Here is a 23,831-nt window from a genome sequence, read left to right as displayed (position 1 = left end):
TTGGGTCTCAGTTTGCTGAGACATCCCCTCAAGGAAGCTTTACTGATATCTCCCTTCACTGCAGTTTACTGAGGCACTCCCTTGTGAAATCTGGGAAAAGCGAGGGGGAACAAATGGTTTGGCAGCTGTAAGGCAACAATACAGTATCAAATTAGATACTACATTCATTATATACATCAGAGAAGGTATTGTAATGGCTCTGAGCTAAAAATGTTTTAACATTCTGGGCCAAATTTTACACATATACACACTTATGTATACATACACATACGTATATACATACACAGCACTGGGAACCCGCCTGTTGTGGACTACATCAGATTTATCGATGCAATGAGGTCCTCTGAGGGTATTATGGAATGACACCTGAGAAAAGGGAAGTGTCTGGTAAAGTTTGGGCTTCCGTTGAAGGATTCTGAGGGTCTTGTAATCGAAGGTTGGTTCCTGTTGATTAGTTTCAGAGGCACACTGGGAGAAGCAAGGATTAACTAGGGACTGGGTGCTGTCATGAGGCGAGGAGAGTTCAGCAGTGGGAAATCACCAGTTAGGAGTGGAAATAGCAAAGCCCAGGGTACGTCTGTGGTTAGAAAGCAGTATTCATTCAAAGACAGGCATGTTAAGTCATTTTACAGCTGCTGCAGGATTTTGGAAGAAATGATATTTCCTGCTAATTGTGCTGGTTTTATCTGTTGCTGACCGCTCAGCCTGATCAATTGGCGAGGTTGCTTTTTTCCTTTTAGTCCAAACTGATTTTCACTCTTTGAGTCCTGAACAGGTTTTTATTCTTTAGATGTATCCTATATGAGTGCTATTATTATTTCCATTTTATTTTTAGGGAACTGAGGTTTGGCGGGATGATATAATTCTTCCAAGACCCACCCATAGCTAGCTGGTAGGGGCTTGTTCATCATGTCTGGTGACTGACTCAGTGCTAAGCTCTGCACCCTTCTTTCATAGCGATGGCAATGTGCCAGGAGTGCTTGAGAAACGCCCTGTGTTAGCATATCTAGATGTTTTAGCGTCTTTATTGTAAACAAATAGTATAATTTATTATAAACAAATAGTATAAATGCAAGGAAGTGTTCCGCATGGTATTCTGTGGTTCAGATGATCACCTTCCCAAACTTAGTCTAAATACAGTGGGCAGCTGGTTAACCTAGAAAGGGTGGAGTTAACCTGGGCCCCTCCCAGCTGCGGTTTCCTTCCTCAGAGAACAGCATGTGATCAAAACAATAGGGCCATAAAACGCTCTCGCTGGAGGAGCGGGACTTGTGCATATGAGGGGACTTCCTTTTGGGGACACATTCGCGGAGGGTCTTAGACGCAGGTAGTGCGCTCCCGGCTTCCTGGAGCCGCCCTGGCCGGGTGTCTTCAGAAAGCCGGCGGGGAGCTGGGATTCCAGCACCGGGAGAGAAGCAGGGGCTGAGCCCTCCTGTCCCAGGCTCACGTGCACGTGCGCGCGTTGCCGTGGTGACCGCGGCGATTGAAAGGCGCTGAATCACCAGCTTGTGTTCTCTCAACGCGGTGGGCGCTGACGCAGGGGGCGGGCGGGGTCCCGTTAACGTGGTCGCGGGACTCTAGGCACGCGTTGACCCGACCGGCCGGGTGGGACCCAGGGCCGCTGTCACCGTGCAGGTAAGAGCAACAGGAGCTTCCGCCTGTCTCGGGTTTGGGCGAGAGTATTGTGGGGCTGCAACTAGGATGTTTCTCGGACCGGACAGCACTTCCTCTGTGACAGTGGGGACACGCGCCGTTGTGCGTGTGCGTGTGCGGTGTGAATGTGTGTGAATGTATATGTAGTGTGTGTGTCTTATTGTGTGTGACAGTGTGAGTGTCAAGGTGTGTGTGTGCGTGTGTGAGGCCGGGAGATGGATGACGAGGAGGAGCAGGTGGCACGGCAGGTGAGGCTCAGAGCCAGCGCCACCCCTTCGGGCGGAACTTCAGAGTAGCCAGCAGCGACCCCCAGAAGCTGCCCCTTACTTGACAGCACGCTGGCGAGTGTGGGAAGCGAAGGCAGCAAGCCGGCAGGTTGTGGCAAAGAAAAACAGAATGAAGACGCCCTTGGTTTAGGGTGGCTTCTTGGATTCTGCTGGAACTCCAAGAAAGGGCGTTTGTGGATTGCTGCCCTGATGGTTTCTTAGTCGTGGGAACCCTGGCAAATTTGCATCTTTTCCCAACCTCGTGAATTGCATTTCATAGACCTGTAGAATCGATTTCGTTAAATTTCGTTTAGTAATATTTACGTGGTCTTTGCTACCGTTTGCTGAATTCATTTTGTCTCTGCATCTTACCATAATCTGATGCTAAAACCTTTTAATGGCTTTTCTCTTCTTTCCTTTGAACTTTCTCCACTGAATGGATATTAATCAAGATATTGTTAATTAAGAGCATAAACCTGAAATTATGGGAGTTATCATTCTTTTGAAAAGATATGATACGCATCCAGACATGTCTATTTTTAATGCTAGTATATTCATCTAAACATTTTTGTTCGTAAATTAAATACTAGTGTTTTTTTCCAGTGCTCAAGTAGAAAAGTCGAATGATATTTTTGGTAATAGAAAAAGTAAACTGTAGGTAACCCCCTCAAAATAAAACCAATAATTTTTAAGAGAATGTTAGCGTTTATTTATTTATTCCTGAAATGCATGTTCATTGTCCAAATGCTTCAAATTATTTATTATAAGAAGTCCACAATTATGACATGACTGAAGCTATGTCAAATGAAAAATTTTATTTTCTGCTTACTATTTTACATCATTTTTCATACAGCGGAGGAAATTGGAGATATCAATTCAGTTATAGACTTAAGAGTCATAGAGAAAGCTGAATTCTTATGTAATTTGAAAAAGAGAAATGCAAACCTGTATCAATACTTTTTAGAATGATAGAAAGACTCCTTACACCTTTGCCATGTAGAATGCCAAGGCAGGGACCTAATTTCCCTCAGAAAAACAAATATTTCAGCTAAAATATTTATGTATTAAAAATAGTCAAAAGAAAGCTTTGGTAATTTATTAATTTAAAAGAGTTGGTTTGCCTTTACATTTTCTTGACTTAGTCATTTATTTTCCAGCCAGAGAAGAAGCATTCTCTTTTAAATAAGTGTGTAGAACCAGGCATGACAGTTTCTGGGGCAGACTATTGTAGATTTATCTCCAGGTCCCATGGCGTGGGTTTGGTTGGTTGTGGCTCTGCCACTTAGTGACTGTGTCACTTTTGGCAAATTCCTTAACCCCTCTAAGCTTCAGTTTCTTCATCTTTAAAATAGGGATAATAATATGACCTACTTAATGGAATTTCTATAAGAATTAAAGTAAGACATATAAGAGCTCTTTGCTTGTTGCCTGGCATGCAGTAACACTTTAGTAAAAGTTAGTTGTTATTCTTGAGATAAATTTTCATTTCAGGAAATATTTTTCTATCTCTTTAAAATTATTTGGCAGTAAAAATAAAATTACTGTTATGTGATCAAAACTTGTTCTGATTTACAATGTGAAATCATCATAAAATGCATACATTTTCCCCTGCAGCATCTTTATAACAACAACATAAATATGATAATCACAACCTTAAAGTTATGTCAATTCCATTTAATTATATTTTATATCCCCAGGAAAGGAGTTTTGCTTTAGTAGGACTAAAATAATCGGTCAGTTATTTTTCTATTTGTTATTTATTTATTTAGTTAGTTAAAGGTGTACAAAACAACATAATATTAGACATTTAATTCCTCACAAAGTGATAACTCCCCCATCTACTACCCCTCTGATATCGTATATAGCTGTTATAATACCACTGACTATGTTCCCTATGCTGAACTTGACATCCCGTATATGTATTGTGTGACTATATATGAGGTCAAACAATTAAGTTCATGAACTCATCCTAGAAAATGTGCTACATATCTCATTGTTGAATATCACTATGGTCACCTTCGAAGTACTCCCCTTGGGAAGCTATGCACCAATGACAGTGACTAGTCCACCCTTCAAAGCAATTTTGGGACTCTTTTTCTGGAACGACCATCAGAGCTATTGTGTTACCATTGATGTCCTGAATGTCATCAAAATGTCTTCCTTTCAATGTTTTCTTTATCTTCGGGTAAAGAAGGAAGTCACTGGGGGCCAGATCAGGTGAGTAGGGAGGGTGTTCCAATACAGCTATTTGTTTACTGGCTAAAAACTCCCTCACAGACAGTGCCCTGTGAGCTGGTGCATTGTCGTGCAAGAGCCATGAATTGTTGGCGAAAAGTTCAGGTTTACGTCTTTTTCACGCAGCCTTTTCAGCACTTCCAAATAGTAAACTTGGTTAACTGTTTGTCCAGTTGGTACAAATTCATAGTGAAGAATCCCTGTGATATTAAAAAAGATTAGCAACATTGTTGCAACAAGTGTGCGAACTTAATTGTCCGACCTTGTATATATATAGGGTGTGTATACATTTTTTTGTTTTTTTTTCCAGAAATATTGTACTTTAATATTTTTCCTCCCACTCTCTTTCACATGCCTAAAATCACTCCATTTGTGCATCATCCCTTGGTCTTCCAGCCATTCTGAGATCTCCCCAGCAGGTCAGGTAGCTTGGAGATGGAACTACAGCCCTGGGATAGACAAAACTGGATGATGGCTCAGCTCCACCTCCTTCTCAGTGTGTGACCTTGGGCATGTTTCTCTACCTCTAAGCCTTGGTATCTCTGGGCATGAGGGACATGATGGCAAAGGCCATCTGAGCGTCTGGTGGAACACCCAATGGGGCTACTCTGTACTGATCATCCATCAGGGTTTCTCCCTGCTTAAACCCTGAATATGATGAGGGAATGAACCCATTCTCCTCATGTATACAGATGAGGAAAATGAGGCACAAACTCACTGACTCTCAGAACCCAGCTCCTAGCTACATCCACCTTCAAGGCCAGAGCTTGGAGAAGGTATAAAAATAGTGACATTTAGTCAGTGCTTACAAAACCCCAGGAACCCTATGTGTATTTAAAAAGTAACATTTGTATCGGTCAAAAAGTGAGAAAGAACCGAAAACATGGATTCCTGGAGTCTGATATGCGAGTTGTGAATGCCAAGTCACAGATCCAATTGTTCAAGGATAGTAACCAGTTAAGAAATTAAACAAAGGAAACTGGGAACGCCACCTACTGGGCAGAGCCATTGTGACCAGAGGCCTGTGATGCTCCCATCCCACCCATGGCTTGTGATGTCCCCACCCTCCCATCGCCTTCTTGGGAAGCTAAGGGGGTAAGGGAGGAGAAGGAGAAAGAAGGGCCCACTGAGAGACGTGCTAAGGACGGACTGAGGCACCAGTTCCCTCACTTCTTTCTCCAAACCCTCTCCTAAGCATGCTCGCTCTTTTGAGCTTCCAGGTTGTTTTGTGCCCCTTCTTTGACTAGCTAAGTGGACTTCGCTCTCTGGACTCAGTTTTTCCATCCTGGGCTTTCTGCAACCCATGACAGATCCTAAGTGTTAAGCTGATTTGGGCGATTTATCCCACTTTAAGAAGAAACTGAAGCCCCAGAGGGCTCAGAGAAGGAAACAGCCAGTGCGGTCCCACGCCTTCTGGACCCTGTTGTTACAGAGGGCGAAACTGAGGCACAGGGAAACAGGTGCAGCAACTGGCTCCCTCCCCACCACCAACTAATGGCAGAGCCAGGATGATGGAGTCACCGAGGTGCATAGGAGGCCGGAGCCAACCTTCCCCCCTTCCCATTCAATCGGCAAAATTAAGGGGAGCAACTTCCCCACCCAGGCCTGGGGACACCCTTCATCCCTTCCTGCTCTGGCCTCAAGTACAGGGAAAAGACTGCCACCAGTGGTAGCCACGCTTGGCACCACCTGGGGGTCAGCAAAACTTGAGACCCGCTGCGGGGACACCAGTAGACGTGACCACACAAAGGCCACTGTGCTCTGGCTTCCAGTCCTCTGTCTGTACATACATTTTAAGAAAGGAAAAAACTCGGGCCGGCCTTGTGGCTTAGGCGGTTGGAGCTCCATGCTCCTATCTCCGAAGGCTGCTGTTTGATTCCCACATGGGTCAGTGGGCTCTCAACCACAAGGTTGCTGGTTCGATTCCTTAAGTCCTGCAAGGGATGGTGGGCAGCGCCCCCTGCAACTAAGATTGAACTCGGCACCTTGAGCTGAGCTGCCGCTGAACTCCTGGATGGCTCAGTTGGCTGGAGCGCATCCTTTCAACCACAAGGTTCGACTCCTGCAAGGGATAATGGGCTGCGCCTCCCCTCCCCCTCTTCCGCAACTAGCAACGTCAACTGGACCTGGAGCTGAGCTGTGCCCTCCACAGCTAAGACTGAAAGGACAACAACTTGAAGCTGAACCCTCCACAACTAAGATTGAAAGGACAACAACTTGACTTGGAAAAAAGTTCTGGAAGTACACACTGTTCTCCAATAAAGTCCTGTTCCCCTTAATAAAATCTTTAAAGAAAAACCGAAAAATCTATATTAATTGTAATACTAAATATATAGCGATAACAAAAGATGAATACAAATCACATTTGACTTCTGCAATTACAAGAGGTGCTCAGAGTGGTTAATCAGCATCCAGACACTTCTGATTATGGTGAACTCCTGCTTGAGCATAGATAACATCACTTAAAATGTGTATACATTTTTTGGCACCCCTGGTGTGTGTCTGTGTGTGTGTATACATATATATGTGTATCTACATACATATATATATGTATATATATAATAGTTGACATTCAGTATTATTCTACTTCAGCTTTAGGTGTACAGCGCAGTGGTCAGGCATTTGCACAGTCTATGAAGTGACCCCCCCCCCCATCAGTCCAGTACCCATCTGGCACCCTATATAATCTGTACAACATCATTGATTATATTCTCCATACTGTAGTTCACATCCCCATGACTATTTTTTGACTACCAATTTGTACTTTTTAATCTCTTCACCTTCTCCCCTTCTCTATTCCCCTCCCATTAGCAACTATCAGTTTTTTCTTTATATCTTTGAGTCTATTTCTCTTTTGTTGATAGTTTATTCTGTTCTTTTAGATTCCACATATAAATGAGATCATATGGTATTTGTCTTTCTCAGTCTGACTTATTTCATTTAGCATAATATTCTCTAGGTCCATCTATGTTGTTGTAAATAGTAAGATTTTATTTTTTATGGCAGAATAATACTCCATTATATAAATTTACCACATTTTTTTTAGCCAATAGTTTGTTGATAAACATTTTGGTTGTTTCCATATCTTGGCTGTTGTGAATAGCGCTACAATAAACATAGGGGTGCATATATTTTCTCAAATTAGTGTTTTGGATTTCTCTGGATAAATACGCAGGAATGGAATTGCTGGGTCATAAGGTAGTTCTATTTTTAATTGTTTGAGGAACCTCCATACTGTTTCCCATAGTGGCTGCACCAATTTGCAATCCCACCAACAGTACACAAGGGTTCCCTTTTCTCCACATCCTCGACAACACTTGTTGTTTGTCGATTTACTGATGGTAGCCATTCTGACATTTATAAATTATGTTGTTTGTTTGTTTGGTGTTGAGTTGTATGAGTTTTTTAAAATAAATTTTAGATATTAACCCTTTATCAGATGTATCATTGGCAATGTCTTCTCCCATTCATAGGCTGTCTTTTTGTTTTGTTGATGCTTTCCTTTGCTGTGAAAAAACTTTTTAGTTTGATGTAGTCCCACATGTTTAACTTTTCTTTGGTTTCCCTTGCCTGAGGGGATATACCAGTAAAAATATTGCTAGGGTAATCTCTGCGAGTTTACTTCCTATATTTTCTTCTAGGAGTTTTATGGTTTCAGGTCTTACATTTAAGTCTTTAATCTATTTTGAGTTTATTCTTGTATATGGTGTAAGAAGGTGGTCCAGTGTCATCTTTTTGCATGTATCTGTCCACTTTTCCCAGCATCATTTATTAAATAGATTGTCTTTACCCCAGTTTAAATTCTGGCTTTCTTTATCACAGATTAAATGACCATAGAGGCATGGATTTATTTCTGGGCTCTTTATTCTGTTCCATTGATGTATGTGTCTGTTTTTATACCAATACCATGCTGTTTTGATTAGTATAGTCTTGTAGTATGATTTGATGTTGGGTAGGGTGATACTTACCACTTTGTTCTTATTTCTCAAGAATTGCCGTGGCTTTTCAGGGTCTTTTATGGTTCTATATAAATTTCAGCATTATTTGTTCTAATTCCGTGAAAAATGTCCTTGGTAGTTTTATAGGGATTGTGTTGAATCTGTATATTGTTTTAGAAATTATGGACATTTTAACTATATTAATTTTTCCTATCCATGAGCATGGTATATGTTTCCATTTATTTGTATCTTCTTTAATTTCTCTCTTCAATGTCTTGTAGTTTTCTGAGTACAGCTCTTTTACTTCCTTGGTTAAATTTATTCCTAAGTATTTTACTTTTTTGTTGCAATTGTAAATGTGATTGGTTTCTTTCTTTTTTTTTTTTTTTGAAGATTTTATTGGGGAAGGGGAACAGGACTTTATTGGGGAACAGTGTGTACTTCCAGGACTTTTCTTTCCCCCCAAGTCAAATTGTTGTCCTTTCAATCCTAATTGTGGAGAGCGCAGCTCAGCTCCAGGTCCAGTTGTCGATGCTAGTTGCAGGGGGCACAGCCCACCATCCCTTGCAGGACTCGAGGAATTGAACTGGCAACCTTGTGGGAATTGGCCAATTCCCACTGGCCCATGTGGGAATTGAACCGGCAGCCTTTGGAGTTAGAAGCACGGAGCTTTAACCGCCTGAGCCACTGGGCCGGCCCGTGATTGATTTCTTAATTTCTCCTTCTGATAGTTTTTTATTGGTGTATAAAAATGCAACTGATTTCTGAATATTAATTTTGTATCCTGGTACTTTATTAAATTAATTTATCAGTTGTAATAGTTTTTTGGTGTAATCTTTGGGGTTCTCCATATATCGTATCATGTCATCTGCAAATAATGACAATTTTACTTCCTCCTTTCCAATTTGGATGCCTTTTATTTCTTTTTCTTGTCTGATTGCTGTGGCTAGAACTTCCAGTAGTATGTTGAATAAAAGTGGTGAAAGTGAGCAGCCTTGTCTTGTTCCTGATCTTAAGTGGAATGCTTTTAGCTTTTCCCCATTGAGTGAATTTTCCCGAGTAGCTGTGGATTTGTCATATATAGCCTTTATTATGTTGAGATATATATGTTCCCTCTATTCTCACTTTGCTAAAAGTTTTTGTCATAAATGAATGATGGATTTAGTCAAATGCTTTTCTATTGATATGACCATATGATTTTTATTTTTCATTTTGTTTATGTGGTGTATCACGTTAATTGACTTGTGAATACTGAACCAACCCTGCATACCAGGAATGAATCCCATTGATTGTGGTGTATGATCTTTTTAATGTATTGCTAAATTCGGTTTGCTAATATTTTGTTGAGGATTTTTACATATGTTCATTAGGAATATCAGCCTGTCGTTTCCTTTTTTTGTAATGTCTTTGTCTGGTTTTGGGATCAGGGTAATAGTGGCCTTTGAGCTTAGAAGCCTTCCTTCCTTCCGGATTTTTTGGAATAGTTTGAGGAAAATAGGTGAAAATTCTTTTTTGAATGTTTGGTAAAATTCACCTGTGAAAGTATCTGATCCAGGACTTTTGTTTATTTGGAGCTTGTTGATTGAATTTTGTTGGTAGCAATTGGTCTGTTTAGATTTTCTGTTTCTTTCTGATTCAGCCTTGGAAGATTGTATGCGTCTAGAAATTTATCCGTTTCTTCCAGATTGTCTAATTTGTTGATGTATAGTTGCTCATAGTATTTAAAAAAAGATTTTTTTTTTGTATTTCTGTGGTGTCTGTTGTCACTTCTCTTTCATTTCTGATTTTGTTTATTTGGGTCCTCTCTCTTTTTTTCTCTTATGAGTCTGGTTAAAGGTTTGTCAGTTTTGTTTATCTTTATAAAAAACCAGCTCTTGGGCAGACAGGTGGCTCAGTTGGTTGTAGCATGGGCTCTGGGCAACGGGGCTGCTGATTCGATTCCCACATGGGCCAGCGAGCTGCACCCTCCACAACTAGAGTGAAGTCAATGAGCTGCCGTTCAGCTCCCGGCTGGCCAGATGGCTCAGTTGGTTGGAGTGCATCCTCTCAACCACAAGGTTGCTGGTTTGACTCACACAGCGGATGGTGGGCTGTGCCCCCTGCAACTAACAACGGCAACTGGAACTGGAGCTGAGCTGTGCCTCCACAACAAAGATTGAAGGGACAACAATTTGACTTGGAAAAGTCCTGGAAGTGCACACTGTTCCTCAATAAAGTCCTGTTCCCCTTCCCCAATTAAAAAAAAAAAATCTTTAAAAAACAAAACAAAAAATCCCAGCTCTTATTTTCATTGATCTTTTTGTATTTTTTTCTCTTTATTTATTTCTGCCCTGACCTTTATTATTTCCTTCCTTGTACTCACTTTGGGCTTCTTTTGCTGTTGTTTTTCCAGTTCCCTTAGGTATAAAGATAGACTGTTGATTTGAGATTTTTCTTGTTTCTTTAGGTAGTCTTGCTTTGCTATGAATTTCCCTCTGAGGACTGCTTTCACTGCATTCCATAGATTTTGGGTGGTTGTGTTTTCAGTTTTGTTCGTCTCAAAGTATCTTTTGATTTCTTCCTTGATCTCATTGTTCACCCATTCATTATTTAATAACATGCTATTTAGGCTCCAGGTGTTTGTGTACTTTTTCAGTTTTTTTTTGTAATTAATTTCTAGTTTCATAGCACTGGGGTCAGAGAAGACGCTTGATATGATTTCAGTCTTTTAAAATTTTTTGAGACTTGTTTTGTGGCCTAGCATGTGGTCTGTCTTAAAAAATGTTCCATGTGCTCTTGAAAAGAATGTGTATTCTGCTGCTTTGGGTGAAATGCTCTAAAAATATCGATTAAATTCATCTGGTCTAATGTGTCATTTAAGGTCACTGTTTCCTTATTGATTTGCTGTCTGTAGGATGTGTCCATTGGTGTCAGTGTGTGTTGAAGTCCCCTGCTGTGATTGTGTTACTGTTGATCTCTGTCTTTATGCTGGTCAATATTTGTTTTACATATTTACTCCTGTGTTGGGTGGTACATAGATGTTTACTAGGGTTATGTCCTCTTGTTGGATTGACACCTTTATTATTATGTAATGTGCTTTTTCTCTTTTATTATAGTCTTCGTTTTAAAGTCTATTTTGTCTGATATAAGTATCGCTACTCCAGTTTTTTTCCTCATTTCCATTTGCATGAAATATCTTATTCCATACCTTTACTTTCATTCTGTGTGTGTCTTTTGATCTGAGGTGGGTCTTTTGTAGACAGTATATGCATGGGTCTTGCTTTCTATCCACTCAGCTATCCTGTGACTTTTGATTGGGGCATTTAATCCATTTACATTTAAAGTGATTATTGATAGGTGTATAGTTATTGCCATTTTATTATTCGTATTTCTGGTTTCATTAGTTTGTTTTCCCCTTTCTTCTGCTTAAAGAAGTCCTTTTAACATTTCATGTACATTTAACATTCATATACCAGCTTGGTGGTAATGAATTCTTTTAGCTTTTTCTTATCTGGGAAGCTATTTATCTCTTCTTCAATTTTAAATGATAGCTTTGTTGGGTATAGCAATCTTGGTTGTAGGCCCTTGCTTTTCATCACTTTGAATATTTTCTGCCACTCCCTCTGGGCCTGTAAAGTTTTTGTTGAGAAATCAGCTGATAGTCTTATGGGAGCTCCTTTGTAAGGAACTAGCTCTCTTTCTCTTGCTGCTTTTATGATTCTCACTTTGTCTTTAACCCTTGCCATTTTATTTTATTTTTATTTATTTATTTTTAAAATTTTTATTGGGTAATATTGGGGAACACTGTGTTTTTCCAGGACCCATCAGCTCCAAGTCAAGTTGTTTTTTAGTTGTTTTCTTTTTTTTCAATCTAGTTGTGGAGGATGCAGCTCACTGGCCACGTGGGAATTGAATTGGCCACCTGGGTGTTATGAGCACTGCACGCTAACCAACTGAGGAGGCGACCAGCCACTCACTAGCAGCTCAGCTCCAAGTCAAGCCATTGTTTTCACTCTAGATATGGAGGGCACAGCTCACTGGCCCATGTGGGAATTGAACTGGGAATGTTGGTTTTATGAGCACTGCATTCTAACCACCTGAGCCAACTGGCCACCCCGTAACCCTTGCCATTTTAAATATGTGTCTTGGTGTGGGCCTGTTTGGGTTCATCTTGTTTGGGAGTCTCTCTGCTTCCTGGGCCTGAATGTCAATTTCCTTCACCAGATTAGGAAAGTTTTCGGTCATTATTTCTTCAAGTAGGTTCTCGATCCTTCGCTCCCTCTCTTCTCCTTCTGGTACTCCTATGATACGAATATTGTTGCGATTAATGTTGTCCCACAGGTCTCTTAAACTATCTTCATTGTTTTTTATTCTGTTTTCTTTTTGTTCCTATGGGTGTATTTTGCTACTTTGTCTTTTAAATCGCTGATTCAATCCTCTGCTTCATCTAATCTGCTGTTGATTCCTTCTAGTGTATTCTTCATTTCATTTAGTGTATTCTTTATTCCTGACTGTTTCTTTTTCATGGTTTCTATGTCATTCTTTGTGCTTGCTATCTTTTAGATGAAATTCTCAGTAAGTTCTTTAAACATTCTTATAATCAGTGTTTTAAACTCTGTCTCTGGTAGGTTGGTTGCCTTCATTTTTTTTAGTTCCATCTCTGGAGGTTTCTTCTGTTTTATTTGGGATATATTTCTTTGTTTCCTCATTCTGGCTGCTGCTCTATTTGTTTTTTAAAATCTGTATTTTTAGATACTATTTCTGTGAATTTAGTAGTGAGAAATTATTTTCTTATTTATTTCTATTAAGCAGTAAAAATGGTTGGACTGAAATACCCATCTGCTTTTGCATCATTTTGAAGAGTCTTTTAACAATAGATAAACATTTGAGTTTCAAAGTAAGGCTTCTTAAAGAAATGTCACACAGATAGATAAAGATATGGTATTAGAGTTTTAGCTCTGTTCCCTTTCCAAAAAATATTGGTAGGCTTATTATGTCCAACCTGCTGTGCATTCTTTTTCTTAAGTTTCAAAAGGCAAGAGATTCTCGTAAACATCTATTTAATTTAAGCAATGTAACTAGAGTAAGAAGATAACTTAGACATCGAGATAAATTTTCAAAGTTGGAGTCATTCCATGCTATAAGTTAAGGTATCAGAATTGTAAATTTCAAGAGTAAATTGACTCCCGTGTTACCACTCACAGATTTGAAACATTAGTTTGCATTTGGTTTTTTTCATGTAGTGGTGAGGAAGTGTGGGTTGTCCCTTCTAGGATAACAGTCCAATTATTCTAGGATTGTGATTATCAGCATACCTTACTTTTTGTTGTTTTTGTTGCTCTCATCATTAAAATGAAGTACAGGATGTGTAGCTGCACTGTCTTCTGGTCAATATAACATAGTTGCCTTTCAGAATATTTTCTAAGTGGTCTCGTAAGATGCCTTATCTTCAATGAAACCATTATCTTTACCATCTCTCTCAGTATATTTGTACTTTTCAGGAGGTTGAAACATTTTGTTAATTCAGTATCTTCTACCTCCTTGTGTTAAAGCTAAGAAACATCCACATTTCTGGTGCCAAGTGCTCACCATTTTATTGTATTTGGGAGAGGACTTCTCCTCATACATAATGTGTTTAGGAATTGCTGCTGGCTAACGAGTCTTAACCCTGGTTTTTCTATATTATACATCTGGTTTTTCTATAACCACTTCTATCCTGTAACTGCTCTTCCCAAATCTGGAAAACCTTTTTCTGACCTCAATTTACTACACTTCCACCTATTTGACCATTCTCACTTTCTTGAAACAAGTTTTTCTCTGGTTCACGACTACCATCTGTCAGTCTCCTTTTAGTGTTATCTTTCTAAAGCAGGTATTTGACCATGTCACTTTTCTGTTTAAAAATTTTCAACATTGTGTCCATCAGGGGATGAATGGGTAAACAAAATGTGTGACTTACATGCAATAAAATATTACTCAGCCTTAAATAGGAGACTCTGACACATGCTACAACATGGATGAACCTTGAAGGCTTTATGCTAATTGAAATAAGGTACACAAAAAGGACAGTATTATATGATCCCACTCATATGAGATACTTAGAATAGTCAGATTCATAGAGACAGAAAATAGAATGGTGATTACTAGGAACTGGGGGCAAGAGGACATGTTATTGTTTAATAGGGAGAGACTTTCAGTTTGGATTGACGAAAAAGTTCTGGAGACAGTGATGATGGTTGCACAACAATGTGAATGTACTTAATGCTACTGAATTATACACTTAAAAATGGTTAAAATGGGACATTTTATGTTATATTTACCACAATTAAAAAAAAAAAAAAACTTCAGTGTTTCCCTACACTACATAAATGAAGTGCAGACCTCTTAGTGTGACCTATATAATCCTTTACTATTTCTCCTTGGTCTACATTTTCATTCCCTTATCACATCATTCTGCACACAAACCACTCAAAATAGACTTGCAAGACTCCATGCTTTCTATGTGCTAGCAGTCCCCACAGTCTGGAATGGCTTTCTTTCTTGAATAAGCAGCTGCTTCTCCTGTTTCAGAAGTCTTCCCTGATGCCCTCAGACCTTCTCCGTGATGGCAGTTTTGCTCTGGGACTGTGCCTCCATGATATCATTTATCCCGTTACCGTAAAGTATAAGCTTTTATAGAGCAGAGACTAATTTTTAACATGCAGATTTGCTTTAAAAAAATCTGAAGTTAAGATAAATAGCTCCACCATTCTCCAAAACTATATAAGACTTTAGAATACTTTAATTTCAGTTTCCCCTTCTCTTTCCTTTCACTTCATTATTGTTTAGCATTTTCGTTTGGATAACGTTTTTATTATTTACCAACATGTTAGTCAGTTTCTATCTTACCAATGCTTCTTCCATCTCTTTTGTTCAGTATCCCTTTCATAACTCTATTAGTGAGGATCTATAGGTGATATACTCACTGTTTATCTGAAAAAACCTTATTTTATTGTTACTCTTGAATTATTGTTTAGTTAAGTATAAAGTTCTAGGTTGTCAGTTTTTGTCCCTCAATACTTTGAAGATTTTATTTCCATTATCTTCCGGCATTTATTGTTGGTGATGAAAATCATGTTGTCAGTCTAAGTTCTTGTCCCTGTTAAGATAATCTGTCTCTTGTCTCTGGTTCTTTATAAGATTTACTGTTTGTCCTTGGTGTCCTGTTATTTCATTTCAGTGAGTATAGAGATAGATCTATTTTTAACTTCTCAGAATTTCTGATACTTCTTGGATATGAGGATTTTTGTCTTTCATCAGTTCTGGAACATTCTTTGTCATTATCTCTTCACAGCTTGCTCTTCCCAATTATTTAATACTTCCATTTTGGAACCATCAGGCGATATATATTGGACCATTTATAACTTCATGACTCTTATTCTTTCTGTTGTATTTACATCTTCTATTTTCTTTGAATTGCATTTTGGTTTACATTCTCAGATATAGCTTCCGTTTCAGTTTATTGGTTTTAAAATTCAGGGGCTTATTTGTAATTACACACCTTATGATTTGGATCTTTTAAACTATGTCCTTTAAACAAAATCTTATGTACTGATATTTTATTATGAGTTTTGTCTCCTCTCCTGACTTTAATCTTTCTCACCACTGCAAACTTACTTATTTTGTAGTGTTCCTTAGGTATACTGTTACTTCTGTTCTTGCTCCATTTTGTTACATCTGCTACCTCTCCTTTGTACTTGTTTGCTCCATTTTTTTTAGGGTGACTCATCTTCAGTGGGGATTGCTTTTCTGTTGGAGTCCTATGTGCTCTGTGTTGGGGTATTGTCCCTCTAGCCAGATTTTGCATTGCTTTTGCCTAGAAACTTAGCTATGGCTAGTAAAAATTTCATTTGTTATATGCACATATGCTCGATTTAGCCTAGAAATGGAAGTTCTAAGTCAGTACTGTACTGAATTGTAAAGCAAAGTCCCACAAAGAGGCATACTTGGCAATTCTTTCTCCGTTTGTGGTCAGTCTCATCATGACATGCTCTGGTTTCTTCTAACCTCATTCGTATGATACATTAGTCCTTCTAGTCTGCGGTGGTGTCATGAGGCTCTTTATAACCTTTTATAATGTCACAAGAATTCACTTACTTTCCTGCTGCTTTGTTTGCTATTGCTGTGGGACAAATACCACAAACGTAGTGGCTTAAAACAGTACCCATTTATTAGCATTTATTAGGGTCTCACTAGACCCAACTGAGGTTGTCAGATGAGTACATCTTTATTTGGAAGTGCTGGGGAGAACCTTCTTCCCAGCTCACTCAGGTTGTTTTCAGAATCCAGTTCCTTGCAGTTGTAGGATTCAGGTCCCCATTTTTTGCTCGCTGTCACTGGGAGCTGCTCTTAGGTTCTCTCCACATGGCCTCCTCCATCATCAAAGCCAGCAATGGAATATTTCTGTCATGTCTAATATCTTCTCTCTGATTCCCTCTCTGTTACCAGATGGTGGAAACTCTCTTTTAAAGGGCTCGTATGATAGATTAGTATTGCTTGGATGATTTTCCTGTCTTAAGGCCAGTTGGTTATTACCTTAATTATATCTGAAAAATTCTTTTTGCCATGAAATAACATAATCATGGGAGTAACACCCAGGGGTGAATGTCATGGGGCCATTTTGGAATCCTTCCTCTCGCACCTGCTGATTATATGTGGTTCATTAGTGAAGAATATTTACATGGTTATAATTAAATAAACACTTATGGATATAAGTGTTATGGATATAAGTGGATATATGGATATATGGATGTAAGTGTTAAAATATAAGTTATTTTAAAAGTCTACTTTGCATTGTGTATGGACTTTTACAGAATAAGATTTTATAAATAAACTTATTAAACATTCTTCTGCAGAAGAAATTATCAGGTAAATTAGTCATCTCAAAAAATTCAAGGTAAATTGAGCTTTTATGGTGTTTGAATACAAGAAATTTTTTTCCTCTCCCCTCCCCAACTCCAGTACAAGCCATTGTTTCTCAGTCTACTTGTGTAGGACATAGCTCCCTGGCCCATGTTGGTATCATGAGCCTTGTGCTCCACCCGGCTGAGGCAGTCGGTCAGCCTCTCACAGCAGCTCTCGTCAGCTGCCAGCCACTCACGCTGGCCATCGGCCACTCATGCAGCACATGGTAGCCCACGGCAGCACACAGCAGCCCACCTCCAGGTCAAGCCATTGTTCACAATCTTAGCTGTGAGGGCGCAGCTCAACTGACCAATGTGGGAGTCGAACCGGCGACCTCAGCGTTAGGAGCACAGCGCTCCAACCACCTGAGACACCGGGCCACCCCTACAATGAATTTTCAATAATACCATGAGAGGATCATGCTGAATCTTTTATATTAACTGATAGGATTTTTGAAATATCCTCAATTTTTATACCAATTATTTATGTCAAGTCTTGTATCCAAACAATATTTCAAAACAGTATACAACACAACATAAGACAAAGGGTCATTAATGTCCACAACAGCAAATAATGTCTTCTGTGGAAGAGTCTGGAAAATTATTTACTTGGGACTTTTGGTCCCCTTAGAAAGCACGGCCATTCTTAGAGGAGAAACTCATATTTTTCAGCATATTTCTTGGGTGAGGGACTCCCTTTTTGACACATTGAATATAAGTGGAGTAAAAATTGTGATGTAGCCAAGAGGGAGAGTGTAGGGAAGGGGAGGTGCATGGATGCCTGTGAAGAGATGCAAAAGGAATGGATGAAATGGAAAAACTCAAGAAATAATGATATAGTGTTTTAAAAGATAGAGGCAAGAATCAGAAAGAAGAGCTGAAAGTGTTGAAGGTAAGTTGTTCTGCCCTTCCGGGTAGGTCCTGGGGATGAGGAAGGTGGGTAGGAAACTGCTACTTTTAGTACTATTTGCTTGTAAAACTGATTAACTTAAGAATATTAGGAAGCAACATCACATTTTCTAGAGTGAAAATATATAAAAAAGTACTCTTTGAGAGGTTAACCTCCACCCCTGTGGCCGGCCACTTGCTTATTTCCCTTTTCTTATCCTCCACATAGATCACTTCTTTTTTTTTTTTTTTTTTTTAAATTTTTATGAAATTCATTTTATGTCCTTTAGAGTTTTTAATACATAAAATACAAATACAGAGAATCCACGTAATATGTAAGCTATGAAACCTGATCATAAAATGAACACATGAACCTATAAAAATTTTGTGGTTAGTAAATAAAATTAAAAAAACAAAAAACCCTTAGAGTGAAATAGACAAATTGCAAAAACATAAATTACCAAAATGTTTATACATTATAAAAAATACCAAGCCTAGACGGTTTTATAGGTGAGTTCTATCGAACATCAAGAAAACGACATTTTTCCATCTTAAAGAAATTATTCTAGAAAAAACAAGAAACACTTCCTGACTGATCCTGTGAAGGCAGTAAAAACTGATCAATAAACACGGACAGTATAGAAAAATTATTAGCTAATTTCATTTATAAAAATAAATGCAAAAGTCAAAAGTTCAAAAAATTATATTAGCAAACAGAATTAGTCAGTGTAAACGCAATAATAATAATTTAAAAGTACGAAGTTATTCTACAAATGCAAAGGTTACCTCAAATTAGGAATTCTATTAATCCAATTCATCACATTAACAGATTAAACGAGAAACACTTCAATAGTTGCATAAAAAGCACTGGATGAAACTTAACATCCATTTAACAAACTTAAATTTCATTTAAGAGAATTTCTTAACCAGATGAAGAATAATTATAAAAAATCTACAAACGTAATATACAACAGAAAAAGGCATTGGGGGCTGGCGAGAGGAAGACAGGGAGGCCACAGGAGAGGAATACACAGGGAGTCACGGAAATTGATCATGTTCCATTTCCTAAGTTGGGTGGTGGGTTCATGTGTTCATTTTATGATCAGGTTTCATAGATCACTTCTCTTAGTTTATATTTGTCCATGATTTCTTCTTACAAATACAAGCAAATAGGAATCCTGTCTTCTTCACAAAGGTGTCGTAACATAAACACTGACCTTGCTTTTTTCACTTAAAATCTATAGATCTTTCAGTAATATCAGTGTGTGTATAATGTATATGTCAGTGTGAATATATACACACATATGTAGATATATTTATATACATATGTAATGTATAAATGTTATATATTATACATAGTATATATGTATATATGTATATATATGTATATATGTATATACTATGTATATGTAATAATTATATAATATATATGCACATACACATACTCTATCTATACATGTTCTGTTACGTATTTTACATATATATGCAGATATGCTATATATGCACATATAGTATATACATATGTGCTATTTATACATATATGTATACATATATAGTGTGCTTACGAGGTCCGACAATTAAGTTTGCAAACTTGCCACCATGCACTTACATTGGCAGCACTGTACAAACAGTTCAATAAGGTTTCATAACCTTAGTATACCAGTGTCTCGCAGCTGTGTTCCTGTCGACATGTGGTGGTGTCTTGCTGTGTGGCATTCATTACTATTGTTGCAAGTTTTTGTGTGCTGTTGTGAGAATGTCTGAGCTTGAATTAGAGCAATGAACAAACATTAAGTTTCTTTTTAAACTTGGCAAGAGCAGAAGTGAAATCAGGGACACCAAGTTTGTGGAGATAGCGCCATGAAGAAAACAGCAGTGTACAAATGCATTAAATGTTTTTCTGAGGGGAGAGAGCACGTCACTGATGAAGAGAGGTCAGGGCGGCCAGTAAGAAGCAGAACTGACGAAAACATTGCAAAAATTCATCGAATTGTGAGTCAAAATTGTCAGCTGACTGTGAGAAGCATAGCAGATTAAGTAAACATTGACAGAGAAACTGTTAGGAAAATCTTAACTGAAAATCTTGGCATGAGAAAGGTGTGTGCAAAAATGGTCCCAAAGGAGTTCACCGATGAACAAAAGCAAAGGAGAGTCGAAGTTTGCCAAGACCTTTTGGAGAGGTGAGATGATGTTTTGGGCCATGTTATTACTGGTGATGAAACATAGGTGTACCAGTACGACCCTGAAACAAAGTATCAAAGTGTACAGTGGAAGTCAGCCAATTCTCCACGTACAAAATTTTCAGTCCAAATCAAGAGTCAAAATGATGTTGCTAACCTTTTTTATATCAGTGATATTATTTGTTATGAATTTGTACCAACTAGACAAGCAGTTAACCAAGTTTACTATTTGGAAGTGCTGTAAAGGCTGCTTGTAAAAGATGAAAACGACCTGAACTTTTTGCCAATAATTCATGGCTCTTGCATCACGACAATGCACCAGCTCACACGGCACTGTCTGTGAGGGAGTTTTAGCCAGTAAACAAATAACTGTATTGGAGCACCCTCCGTACTCACCTGGTCTTGCCCCTAATGACTTCTTTCTTTAACCAAAGATAAAGGAAATATTAAAAGGAACACATTTTTTTTTTAAAAAAAGATTTTATTGGGGAAGGGGAACTGGAGTTTATTGGGGGAACAGTGTGTATTTCCAGGACTTTTTTTTTATTGGGGAACAGTAGTGTGTTTTTCCCAGGACTCATCAACTCCATCCAAGTCAAGTTGTCCTTTCAGTCTTAGTTGTGGAGGGCACAGCTCAGCTCCAGGTTCAGTTTCCGTTGTTAGTTGCAGGGGGCACAGCCAACCATCCCTTGTGGGAGTTGAACTGGCAACCTTGTGGTTGAGAGCATGCGCTCCATGAGCCATCGGGCCACCCGGAAGCTGAGCTGCTACTCATTGACTTCATTCTAGTTGTGGAGGGTGCAGCTCGCTGGCCCATGTGGGAATCAAACTGGCAGCCCTGTTGCCCAGAGCTTGCGCTCTTACCAACTGAGCCACCCATCCACCCCAAAAGGAAGACATTTTGATGACAATCAGGACATCAAGAGGAATACGATGACAAGTCTGATGGCCATTCCAGTAAAAGAGTTCCAAAATTGCTTTGAAGGGTGCACTTGTGTCGGTGCATAGCTTCCTAAGGGGACTACTTTGAAAATGACCGTAGTGATATTCAGCAATGAGGTATGTAGCACTTTTTCTAGGATGAGTTCGTGAACTTAATTGTCTGACCTCATATGTATGTATACATATATAAGTACTAGGTGTGATCAAACAATGCAGTGGATGTGTAAATAAAAAATATTTGTTACAGTAAAAGATACATTGCCGTTAATCCCTCTCAAAATACTCCCCTTTGCTTTGGACACACTTATTCCATCATTCTTGACACTCTCTTAAGCAGTTCTGGAAGTCCTCTTTCATGAGTGTCTTTAGTTATGCTGTCATGGCTACCTTGATGTCCTGAATCATTTTGACTTTGGGGAAGAGCCAGAAGTTGCATGGTGCCAGATCCAGTGAATAAGGTGGATGAGGACACACCATAATGTTTTTATTTGACAGAAATTGCAGTATCAGAAGTGATGTGTGACGTGGAGCATTGTCATGATGGAGGATGAAACCGTTTGTCCATTTTATATTAATGTGTTGTTCATGATCCACGATTTATGTCACACTTTAACACACATCTTCTCTCACCAATAGCTCGCACCTGACTGACTGCACCAAACAAGTTGAAACTTGTCACACACTGTTAGTAAGGTTTGACGTGCTGCTTCCCATATTGAAGATCCTTGCCTTTCCAGTGGATGGCACTCAGCAGCAGCATTCACCATGTTTTGTGATCACAATGGACAGGCTCTGTGTCACACATTGCTTCTGGTATGGCAGTTTCTGCCGAATAAAAATATTACAGTGTCCTCATCCACCTTTTTCACCAGATCTGACACTGTGGGACTTCTGGCTCTTCCCCAAAGTCAAAATGACCATGAAAAGAAAACGTTTTGAATCCATTCAGGGCATCGAAGCAGGACAGCCCAACTAAAAACACTCACAAAGGAGGACTTCCAAAAGTGCTTCAGAAAGTGGCAAGAACAATGGGATAAGTGTATTCAAAGCGAGGGGGGGTATTTTGAGAGGGATTAATGAATGTGTTTTTTACTGTAATAACTTTTTTATTTAAACATTCACCATATTTGTGAATAACACCTCATATATATATATATATACATACACCATATATATATATATATATGTGAGTGTATTTACATTTTTTTCACAGCTGCATATTATTCCATGACCTGGATATATCATAATTTGTTAAACCCATCTCTTGTCAATTGACATTTGGTTGTTTCCAATCTTTTATTTTTTTTAAATTAAATTTTATTGGGTGACAATTTTAGTAAAGTTACATAGATCCAATCTTTTGTTGTTATTAAGAATGCTGCATTGTATGTACCGGGGGTGCCAAAAAAATGTATACACATGACTTGTGTTCATTTTTTAGTGTCGGTGTATATCGAGTATTACAATTTTAATACAGTTTTTTCCTTTCTTAAAATGTGTATACATTTTTTGACACCCTCTGTATATCGTTTCAAATGATTGCAAATAAAAACCAGTAAAAAAGATATAATATAAAGAAATTACTGTTAAAAATTCGTAATAATTTTAATTTTAAAATTATATATCACAGGTAATTTTTATTTTTCCGAAGGAAGAGTTACCATTTATTTATGCATGCATTCGTTTAAGCAGTTTGAGCTCCTACCACATAATAACCCCTTTTCTAGTTTCTGGAGATAGCATTGCAATCAGTCAAAAATCCTACCCTTGTGGCTCACAATGTGCTATTGAGTGATGACAGCATTGTGAGATCACTGGGCAGGGAGGGACTGGCTGGTAAAATAAGGTCATTTATTATGCTGTACCTATTTGCTTGTGTTTTCTATAATAAACATTTTTGCTTTTGTAGATCAGAAGAAAACCTAATTAATTTTTTTTTTAATGGAGAGAGATCTAGTAGCAGGTCAAAAGGGTGGAAGGAAGATATTCTGTGGTGTCAGACACACCTGGATTGGGTTCTAATCCTTGGGCATCTTAACCTTTCACAGCTGCAGTTTCATCATCTATAAATGGGGATAATATACAAGGGGGGTTTCAGAGGATTAAAACTAATGCATGTAAAATGCCAAGGAAATTATGAAATAAATGGTAATTATTACAAATCTCACAAATTATTTGTATTATTACAAATTACTATAAATTATTACAAATATTACTTGGGATACTTTTAATATTATGTTATATTTGTGGTGATAATCTGGCCTTGGGATATCTTCAGAGGAGGGAGCAATGACTTCAAATTGGAGACTGTTTGGGAAGATGTGGAAGACTTCTTAGATAAACTGGGTTTGAACTGAACTTTAGCAGAGGAGGGGAGAGACCGGAGGGAGACTGGTAGATGTTAGAAAGAAGACTGGGAAGAGGAGGGCATGGAAAATGGTGTGACAAATTTCCTTTCCTCTCCTGAGGTCTGTCTTGGCATGTTTCAGGAATGTTTAACACTGACTCCTGTCATTATCTGAACTAACCTGAGCTACATGCAAACAATCACCATAGTCCTAGGAGATCTGCCATGGGACAATGGGGTTGTTCTAACTTAGCTGACCTCAGTTTATTTGTCACAGCCACTACAGTGACTTTTTCTAAGGTCAAAAGTGAACTCAACTTTGTTGCTTTGTTTTATTTGTTTAACAAACAAATAAAGAAACAAGAACTCATAGACACAGACAATAGTTTAGTGGCTACCAGAGGGTAAGGGGGCTGGGGGTGGTGGATGAGGGTAAACAGGGTCAAAAAATGGTGATGTAA

Source organism: Rhinolophus hipposideros (genome assembly GCF_964194185.1).
Source record: "Rhinolophus hipposideros genome assembly, chromosome: 19".
NCBI classification, from domain to species: domain Eukaryota; kingdom Metazoa; phylum Chordata; class Mammalia; order Chiroptera; family Rhinolophidae; genus Rhinolophus; species Rhinolophus hipposideros.
Note: the sequence above shows the minus strand (reverse complement) of the source record.